General features: G+C 37.1%; 1 long non-coding RNA gene across 1 annotated transcript; it reads right to left on the bottom strand.

The window, feature by feature from the left end:
* Window positions 1-2,657: 2,657 nt before the first annotated feature.
* On the bottom strand, window positions 2,658-4,534 carry LOC104997819. The gene is made up of 3 exons (XR_826360.1): window positions 4,439-4,534; window positions 2,793-2,976; window positions 2,658-2,691 (listed from the first exon to the last, which is right to left on the bottom strand). It is a non-coding gene; the product is annotated as an uncharacterized LOC104997819 (long non-coding RNA).
* Window positions 4,535-11,392: the final 6,858 nt, after the last annotated feature.

Genomic DNA, 11,392 nt, shown 5'->3' with positions numbered 1-11,392 from the left:
TTTGAACTGTGGAATTGGAGAAGACTCTTGAGAGTCCCTTGGACTGCAAGGAGATTCAACTAGTCCATTCTAAAGGAGATCAGTCCTGGGTGTTCTTTGGAGGGACTGATACTGAAGCTGAAACTCTAGTACTTTGGCCACCTCATGTGCAGAGTTGACTCATTGGAAAAGACTCTGATGCTGGGAGGAATTGGGGGCAGGAGGAGAAGGGGACAACAGAGGATGAGATGGCTGGATGGCATCACCGACTCGATGGACATGAGTTTGAGGAACTCCGGGAGATGGTGATGGATAGGGAGGCCTGGCGTGCTGCAATTCATGGGGTCGCAAAGAGTTGGACACAACTGAGCGACTGAACTGAACTGAACTGATATTAATTGTAGCATGATGCACATTAGCCAAGGTGCAGAAACAACCTAGATATTCATCTTCAGATCAATAGATAATGAAAATGTGTTATATATAGTGGAATACTATTCAGCCTTAAAAAGAAAAATTCTGCAATATATGACAATGTGGATGAACATCATGGGCATTATTCTAAGGGACATAAGCCAGTCACAAAAGATAAATCCACTTATGTGAGTGATCTAAAATAGTCAAATTCATAGAATCAGAGTGAAATGGTTGTTGCCAGGGGCTGGGGAGAGAGAAGTGGGAAGCACTAGTTAATTGGTCTAAGTTAAGCAATATGAATTAGTTCTAGAGATGTGCTCTACGACATTGTACTAATAATCACTAGTATTATATTGTATGCTTATAATTTTTGTTAAAAGGGTAGATAGATGTCATGTTAAATGTTCTTACCACAATGAAGTAAAATGTTTTAAAAATAGAAATGAATTTATATACATTATAAGAAATTTAAAAATTGAATAATTCAGTAACTTTGAAAGGAACTCAACTGAAATCAAATAATTCCCCTGCCAAAGATGATTCAGAAAAATAAAAGTATAGTCGTTACATCTAAAAAGCAGACAAAATTCCCCAAATGGTTTAGCATTTGAAAATCTGTCAATAGAATTTATTGTATTCATGAACTACTTTGGAAAGTTCATGTCACTATCTCAGCAAGTACAAAAAGAATTACGCAAGTTCAACAACTTATATATGATAAAATCACAGAAAATGGAAATAATGAAACTTCTCCTTAAGTTGATAATATGCTTAAAGGCCAAACACTGCATCAGATAGTGTAGAGAAATTTTAGATGTTTTTAAATTCAGAAGTCTTTTAAAGCAAAAATGTCATTACAGGCAAGCAAGATGATGATCTATGTGAAAAATCATTAGATCAACAGAAAACTTTGAATAAATAAACAGTTTAGCAAGGTTTCCAGCTACAGGTTAACTCACAAAATCAATAACTGTTCCTAAGCCACTAATAGCAAGCTAGAAAATTTCATTTAAAATATGTTACTATTTATTATAGCAAACAAATGAAAAGTACCAAAGGATTAACTTAGAAAAGATCCACAAAACCTACTAAGGGAAAATTTTTAAACTTTCTTAAATAACATTCAGAAAGACTTAAATAAAGGGATAACATATTTGTAGGTTGAGCAAATTACACCATAAAGATACCAATACTTCCAAAAGTAATTAGTCTATAAATTCCATGTAGGACTAAAATTCAAGCTGTATTTTTTAAAGAATTTAAACTTATTTCATGATACATTTATATGTTTGTGTATCCTTCAATTGAAATATCAAGTTTGAAAAGAAAAAAGAGAAACCTCTACCTACCACAATTTAACACATAACAAAAGACCATAGCAATAAAAAGTAAGCATTCATGAAAAAAAACAGTGGAACAAAACTTCCACCTGAGAGAGCTGAAAATAAAGCTTATCTGTAAGGAAAGGATAGATCATGTAGTAGATGATGTCAGGAAATATGGATCATTATATGATGAAAATTAATACTGTATTATCAAGTCTACATTAGGTATAAAGGTTTAAAGACCTAAATAGAAAATAGAACAATAGAAAGCTAGAAAATACGATTATATTTTTGTAAGTTTAGGTAGATGAGGACTTCTTAAATAAGATTCCAAACTCAAGCTATTAGGTTAAAAAAGTTATGAATTTAACAGCATTAAAGCATTAAAGATTTCTTTTAATTTGAGTGATGCCAAATAGGGAGAAGTAATCAATATCTTGTATGTACAGAATCTAGGATATAAGGAATATCTATAGATGTAGACAACCAACCCGATGTCATATGAAGATGTAGACAATAACTTCTCAGAAGGAGAAACCTATTTAAAGCATGTTCATACTTATTAATACTCAGGAAAAAAGAAAACCCCAAATCAGATAAGCCATTCAATTGGTGACAGTGGGAGGTGGGAACAGACTGTGAATCAGGGAATGAATTGAAACATTCAAAGACATGATTATTACTATAACCTCATTTGAAATGACTAATTCATGAAACTATATATAAACAATATTTTTCCATTTATTTTTAAAATAACAATTGCTGCAACCAAAGGCACGATTGGGCTTCCCTGGTGGCTCAGATGGTAAAGTGTCTGTCTGCAATGCAGGAGACCCGGGTTCAATCCCTGGGTTGGGAAGATCCCCTGGAGAAGGAAATGGCAGCCCACTCCAGTATTCTTGCCTGGAAAATCCCATGGACGGCGAAGCCTGGTAGGCTACTGTCCATGCGGTCACAGAGTCGGACACGCCTGAGCGAAGGGACGAATAAAGGCATAATTTAATATGGAAGGTTAAGTCTTAAATTTGAAGTATACACAATGACAGCAAAAGTCTCACATTCGCCAATTACCTGTGTTCCTTAAGGAGTGTGGTTCATTAGGGGTGTCTCATCTGGAGTGTGCCTGGAGAATGCCAGGGATGGAGGAGCCTGGTGGACTGCCATCTATGAGGTCGCACAGAGTCGGACACGACTGAGGCGACTTAGCAGCAGCAGCAGCAGCAGCTGGAGTGTGGTTTCAAGGACATTCTCAGACCTACAGATACAGACTGTGATGATACATAAGATGAATACAACCCAAACCCTCCCCCTACTGGTGGTGTATTGTAAAGCATGCTACGAATAGAAAAGGGAGATTCAAACTCTTGACAGATCAAAATATCTTTTCAATAATGTTTTTGATTGATTCATTGATTTTTAATAATATATTGATATGATTTGTCTCCTTGGAGAACATGCCCTGTATACTACCAAATTTATACCTCTGGTCTTACATGCTCTGTAAATTCCAGATTCTTAAATCTAGATCCTTCTACTCTTTTAACTGCTTCAATGGATTGTTATTGCAGACACTTACAAGCTCAAATGCCTTTCCGGGCCGTGGGTCTTATCTCTTCTGGCCCTCACTTATTTCTAAGTCATTGTTCTAGTCACACTGAGATTCTCATTATTCTTTGAACACTTCAAACTCATTCCTACCTGAGGACCTATACTAATTTTTCCTTTTTTGTCTGGAATATTCTTTGCTAGAACTTTACTCAACTTTTTTCTTACCCAGTTCTCAGGTTAAAAGTCACCTCCTCAAAGAGACCACTCAACATAAACTGGCCCCATGATTTCTCTCAATTTTATCATCCTGTTTATTTTCTAAATAGTACTTATCACTACCCAATATTTTCTTTTTTCCTTGTATCTTTCCTTGACTGCCTCTCCCCACTGGGACACAAGCTTCTGAAAGACAAAGAACTTGTAGGTTTTAGCTGTGACGCTGTCTCCCACACTGAGAACAATGCATAGCAATATATAGGCACTGAGGAAGTATTTGTTGAATAACTGAATCAATATTTTATTATATTAATCTTGTAAAGTAACACCACTCTCACCTTACTGTGGCTTTGTCAGGTAGACTTATCTCAAGTTTCCCGTCCTCACCGTTTTACCACCCAGCGGTCATCCTTCCACCAGATGTCTGAAGTCCATATGATTCTCTCCCATCAAAATCTGTCCTCAAGAATCTTAAACCCCATTTACCGTGTGTGCCAAGTCACTTCAGTTGGGTCTGACTCTTTGCAACTCCATGGACTATAGCCCGCCAGGCTCCTCTGTCCATGGGATGCTCCAGACAAGAATACTGGAGTGGGTTGCCATGCCTTCCTCCAGGGGATCTTCCCAACCCAGGGACTGAACTCCCATCTCTTGTGTCTCCTGCATTGGCAGATGGGTTCTTTACCACTAGTGCCACCTGGGAAACCTTCTAGTTACTGTAAGCATGAAAGATTACTAACAGCCTGCCTCTGTAACAATCCCAAGTAGTACGTCATTTTAATAAGGATAAATCCTTTGACTGCAAAAAATTACCAAGAATATACAAAAGTTTTCCATGATGATTCTTTCCATGATTAATTTTCCCAGAGCCATTGGAATTTTTTTTCCTATTTAAAACTAGCCCTATTTAATCCACCTTTTCTATGAAAACAGGTAGTAATAATACAACTTACTTTTTCTTTCTCCGAACAATACAGAAGATGAAAAATAAAATACATGAAACAGCAAAGAATGTACCAAATGTACGTAGCCAATTATAAGGAAAACCAGCAGTACCTAGAAAACATAAACCAAAAACATGCTCTTTGGGACTATACTTCTTTTTATATACTATACTGACATTTTGGTACCTTTAATCTGTAATGCTCTATTGGTTTACCATTGGTTTGTTGACATTCAAATTGATACTGTAAGATTGTCACATTTCATTTTGTAAAATAATATACTAATAGTATTCAAATTGAAGACAGACAATATTTACTATCATTCTATCACTCTCAAGAATTAAAAAAATATATAGCCACCTAAATATCCACTTAGATATAACCACTTTAAAAATTATTAAGCAAAATATAATATAGTCACTTAATGAAATATTATCCTGTTACTAAAATTGAATTTCCAAAGATTCTGTAATAACCTTAGAAAATAAATTTACAAGGATAATTAGTATTTAAATTAATGTTCTTAGAGATGCAATAGACACTTTATAAGGATTATGTAAGGTAGTAGTATTTGCCACCCTGAAATACATCTCGTTTACATAAGGATTATTTCAGGCTGATTTTTAAGAAGCTGAAAACACAGGATATACAACTGAAAACCAAGTAGAAGTTACTCTTTGGTAAGAAAGATGTTCATAAGAAAAATAAATCTATAAGACAATCTGTAAGAGAAATCTTCATTTGTACCAGGAAGAAGAGAATGATGCTAAATGTGTAGATTCTTATCAATTGAGAAAACAACAGCTTAAATCTGCATAACAACCTTACCCATGTTTACAGTGCCTTTTCTGGTAACCTCCTGTAACTGACTCCCCACCCCTAACATCTCTTTTCTTAAAAAAGCTGAAGATAGTGCTTAAGATGATGGTGTCAGTCCTTTCAAAGGCTCTGTTTTCTTGGTTCTCTCCCATGTATACATACACTGAAATTTGTTTGTTTTTCTCCTGTTAATTTGTAATATCATTTTTTTTAATTAGACTAGCCAAAGAACCTAAAAGGGAAGAAGGGAAAACTTTTTCATTCCTATAATTATTTACATCAACTAGATGAGCATAATTATTTGGTACAAAATGGAAAACAGAGGGCCCTAAGATGTAATAAAATTGCCCAAAACTACATAGTGATTAGGTGGCAAAACTGAGAAGCAAGTGCAGTTCTCTATCTGACTCCAGGGCCTGCATACTTAAGAAAAACACAATGAGTATCAACGCTTTCTACAATAGCTGTTTTGACTACAATGTACTTAAGTGGTATTAATAAACTTTCCTTCTTTCTATATAGCCTTCTGAATATAATTTATATTTTATATAACAACTTCAGTTTAACAAAAGACCATCATTATGATTATCAATAATAGTTCTTAGGTGTAGCGTAAAAATGAACCTGTGCCTCACGGTGGATGGATCTTAAGGAAATTTTCACTTATGTTAAGTGGCATGAACTACTGTGTATTTTGCATCTTTGTTTTTGTCCTCTTTCTGTTTGTCAGATTGATGTCATTTGTCTGCTTATTGTGACCTCTCATTCCTTTTTAATTTGCTGCTTTAGTTTTTTATTATCATTGAAAAAAAAAGATAAATTCTTGTTAGCAATTACTTCTTCCCTGAGATACTATTAGAAAATCATAGATTTTAGTTGAAAAGCTTTGTGCCATTTGTTTTTGACTGGTCAAATATCACTCTGCCTCAGTTTCTATTTTTAGCTCTGTTTTTTTTTTGTTTTTTGTTTTTTGTTTTTCAGTGAGATACTGCATAGCTCATTCAAATGGGTGGAGGAAGCTGAATGGAAAGAATCTGGCACAAAAATTTGAACACAGACCTGAAGTCAATGGCAACAAAAATGGGGCGGGGGGAGGAAACTCTAAGATTTCAGCAAAATCAGGGATTTATATCCCAAATACGTTCTATAAAGCTAGTGCTACATCGCTTCAGTGTCCAACTCTTTGTGACCCCATGGACTGTAGCTCACCAGGCTCCTCTGTCCATGGGATTCTCCAAGAAAAAATACTACAGTGGGTTGTCATGCCCTCCTCCAGGGGATCTTCCTGACCCAGGGATCAAATCTGAGTCTCTTACGTCTCCAGCATTGGCAGGTGGGTTCTTTTCCACTAGCCTCACCTTAAAGATAAACATGGAAAAATCCTCTTCTGAACTGATGTTACATCTTTGAAGACATTTGTATCTCAGTGAGAAATAAAATTTTTTTAAAAAAAAGAATTGAAATTAACTGTCACGCGAGTATATGTTCCTTGGTTCTTTGTCTCATCACAACAAAGATTTGGAGAGACGGACATTAAAGCCCTTGGCATGTCACAGCTCTTGGGTCTTGGACAAACCGTGCTACAGCTCTTAGGCAAATCAGTGTTACAGCTCTATTTTATTTAGAAGATAGCAGGAGAGAGAAAGAGAGAGAGAGCATGTACACGCATGCACACGGGAGATAGAGTCCGTGAAAAAGCGCTTTGGCTCCTCCTTTTATATGTTTTTTTCCTCCACCTGGGCCTGCTCTATGCAAATTGGGCTTAGCCAGGAGTGCTGTTTGTTCTGCCTGAAGTCTTCACTCTGGTCCTCGGACCTTCCTTGTCTTTTAGCCACCGCCATTTTGGACTCCTTTTCCCTATTCTATCTACCTAACATAACCATAGTAATCTACTCAATAGATTGATGGGACATACATATGCCATTTAGTTGCCATAACTCAATCTCATGATTTGGGGAAAACTACCAGGAGAAAAAGGCTGATTGACTTCTGTTTGAAAGGATACATGTAACAGAAATACTTATCTCTACTCTTTCCTGAGACTTCATTAAAATAATAGTAACAAAACTAAAATGATTACATGAAAAATAACAAGTAGACAGAAGAGAGACCTCCATTAACAAGAAGTTTAAACAAGCATATGAAAGATATAAAAAGCACAGAATGGCCTATGAAGGTGCAGGATGAAAGAAGCTGCAGGCTCATGTTTGTACAAAGCAGACTATTCCTGCACAGACAGCCCTGCAGGGCTTGCGGGGAGGGGCTCAGGATTCAGTTGACAGAGGAAGGAATAGTGAATCACAGAATAAAGGTTAGAGTCAAAAGCATCACTTCCATATCCCAAAGCACAACTCTGGATAGCCAAGTGCTTACCCCTCAGGCAAAAAACATGGAGGTTCAAATAATCATTAAACATGCAGAAATAGCCAAGGTAGAGGGGATAAGAGCACCAGAGTAAAGGCTCTACATTCTGGCTTTCAGAGTCTTCTGGTTAATTGCTGCCTGCTCTGTACAAATAAAAATTTAGCTCTTCACAAGGTGCAAAAAACCAAATGAAGATACTTTAAACTCCCAGTCAGGAATCTGTAAACTTTGAAGAAAGCCTGTAATCAAAGTGGAAATTACTAAGTAAAAATAACATAAAATCATGGTAGTGGAGGTGAGGCAGGGACTGGTACAGATAATTAAAGACAATTAAAGCACCCCTAAATTATTATTTAAATTATTATTCTTAGATAGATTTGAGAAGATATTATTTCCTTAAAGTAGGAGGATAATTTGTAAAATTAATTTTAAATTATAAAAGCAATTCAGAATTATAAACTTGATTATCAAAAGAAGGAAACAGTTAATAAAGAGTTTGAAGACAAATTTTAGAAACTTTCTCAGTAGTCTGAAGAAAAGGAAAAGAGACATTAATGTTAAAGAAAAAATAAAATCCAAACTAAATATTTTAATGGCCGCTTAATAAAGTTTATCAAAAGAGAATGTTATATGAATGGGGGGAAGTCTCAAAGATATGAGAAGGTTGTCAGAGTTGAAGGATTTGAGTCTCTGGATTGAATGAACCTACCAAATAAATGCCCATCACATTAAAGGATTTTTAAAAAGACAACTATTAATAAAAATAGCACTAGAAAGTTTCAAAAGTCTAATAGTAGAAGAGCCTATGTTACCAATGAGAAGTAATATTTACTATCACAATTATCAGGTTGACATTTGGCTTCTTATCAATAACAACTGATAATCTGCCTGCGATGCAAAAGACACCAGTTCAATTCCTGGGTCAGGAAGATCCCCTGGAGAAGGGATAGGCTACCCACTCCAGTATTCTTGGGCTTCCCTTGTGGTTCAGCTGGTAAAGAATCTGCCTGAAATGCGGAAGACCCGGGTTCAATCCCTGTTTAACGGAGAAGGCAATGGGACCCCTCTCCAGTACTCTTGCCTGGAAAATCCCATAGATGGAGGAGCCTGGTAGGCTGTAGTCCATGGGGTCGCTAAGAGTCGGACACGACTGAGTGACTTCCCTTTCACTTTTCACTTTCATGCATTGGAGAAGGAAATGGCAACCCACTCCAGTGTTCTTGACTGGATAATCCCAGGGATGGGGGAGCCTGGTGGGCTGCCATCTGTGGGGTCGCACAGAGTTGGACATGACTGAAGCGACTTAGCAGCAGCAGCAGCAATAACAATAGATGGTCAAGGTAACAGAGAAATACTCTGTTCTGAGGCCAAAACGATGCTTAAAGTTGTATAACAAGCAAGATATCATCACATGTAAAAGCATTCTAAGACCATGGGATAGATCCTGTGGTCTGTTAGCATGACCAACAGAGTCACTAGGAAAACTGCTGCTTGTTCTAATCTACAGCATTGAGTTTTGAACTCAATTCTAGACTAGTATTCTAGTCTAGAATACTAGACTGGGCTGCCATTTCCTCCTCTAGGGGATATTCCTGATTCAGGGATTGGACCCACATCTCCTGAATTGGCAGGTGGATTCTTTACTGCTGAGCTACCTGGGAAGCCCTGAGTTTTTTTTCAATTCAGAGCTTGATGAGATTTCCTAGGCCTAAATGAGGTTATATTTAGCTCATCTGGACTGCTTACTAGACTACTCATTTCAATACTTTAACAGTTGGCTATATACAAAACTGTTAGATTTCCAAAAGATATGATGTCTCCTTCACTCATTCAAAATTTATGATTCAATATCACCGAAAGCTAGTGATGCTTTTGTTTCTTGGGTGGATGTGACAAATTATGGAGATACTTTACCGTTTTTATCATTTTCTTGCATTTATAAAAACCAAAAATACAGATTATATTAAAGATATCTTAATAAAATAGAATAAGTAGGCTAACTAATGTGACTTACTCAATACTGTCACCAACTCTGAATATAACATTAAGTTATACTGCAAGCTGTCCAGTCAAATAAGATTCTGGGAAAGTTATTAGCTTGTGCTTTCTGCAAATGATATGCAGAGGTGCTATAGTTTTTTTCCTAAAATAATCTGTAATAAATGACTTGCCTTCTCCATGTGCATTTTGAAGAAAGAAAATATTTCACTCATTATAAAGCCTAGACTTTGAAGTACTACTCTCTGAATAGTGAAGTCGCTCAGTCGTGTCTGACTCTTTGCCCATGGACTGTAGCCCATGGACTTTAGCCTACCAGGTTTCTCTGTCCATGGGATTTTCCAGGCAAGAGTATTGGAGTGGGGTGCCATTTCCTTCTCCAACTCTCTGAATAGTAAACACTTAACAGTAGATTTCTTCTGTGAACTCTAGTTGGCAGATAAGCAAAGAGCCCTTCTCTTTCTGTTAAAAATATTTAAGGCTATGCAATGAGGGCAGGAAACTCCTTTTTTTAATTTCTGGAAACTTGAATCAAAGCATATTAATTCTTTATTGTGGTGACAAGACCCTGTTGACATTGAAGCTGTGGAAATGCAGCTATAAAAGATGAATAAATGATGGCCAGTATAAAACTTGATAGTAAGAGAAGATTTCAAGGATATATGTTACAATCTCCAAGTCAGCCACTTAAAGGGTATAGAAGTGTATAGGAATGTATAATTAACAAAGAGGGGGGAAATGAAATAAAAACAAATAATTAATCTAAAAGAATTCAGGAAGAGAGAAAAAGAGACATAAAACTGGTCAGATAGTAAATAATAAGATGGTAGATTAAAATCTCAACATATCAGTACTTACACCAACTTTAAAGAGTTTAAAGATTTTAGTTTTAAAAGATTATCAGGTGGAACTTGAAAACAATTATTTAAAGTCTATAGAAAATTATGCTATTTTAATATTTAGAGAAGATTGCAGAGGAATAGGACATGGAGACCATTTTCTCCCCTACAAACTCATCGAAAGAACATTTCAACGCTGAGCAAATTCCACAAAACAACTTCTGAATGCTGGCAGAGGACATCAGGAACCCAGAAGGGTAGCTCATTGTCTTCAAAAGGAGGTAGGACAATATATAAAAGATGAAAAGAGAGACAAAAGAGGTAGGGACGGAGATCCGTCCAGGAAAGGGAGTCTTAAAAGAGAAGTTTCCAAACACCAGGAAACATTCTCACTTGCAGGTCTGTGGGGAATCTTGGAATCTCAGAGGGCAAAATAACTGGGACGAGAAATAAATAAGTAATTAAAACCCCTAGATTACATGCCTAACGGAAACTCCCAGCGCTTGCAGCCGCCACCAGCAAGCAGGGGCTGAACATTGCTTAGGGTAAGGACTGGGCTGAATGCCCTGAGGGCAATCTGAGGGAACTAACCTGAGATAGCAGCCCAAACTGTGGTATAGCCAGAGAGAGAGAGAAAAAAAATAGAGAGAGAGAGAGAACTATCCTGCGAAAAGCCCTAACCTGAGGCACTGCCAGGCCTGCTCACAGAACAAATGACTAAGCAAACATCAGAGGAGAGCTAGCAGGCTGTGGACTGGCCCATCCCCCACTGGAGACAAGCAGGCATTGGGGTGGTGGGGGGGAGGGTGGAGCCAGAGCTGGAAAGGGGCAATCAGGGCCCCAGAGAGGCATCCTCTACCAAACTGCAAACAGGCTTCATTGCTAACCAAGAGTTCTTGGGATTCTGGACAGTTGACATCTGATAGGAGGGTCACAGCGAGAG

Source organism: Bison bison, unplaced genomic scaffold (genome assembly GCF_000754665.1).
Source record: "Bison bison bison isolate TAMUID 2011002044 unplaced genomic scaffold, Bison_UMD1.0 scf7180017864314, whole genome shotgun sequence".
Lineage (NCBI taxonomy): Eukaryota > Metazoa > Chordata > Mammalia > Artiodactyla > Bovidae > Bison > Bison bison.
This window is presented reverse-complemented; position numbering and strand designations above follow the sequence as displayed.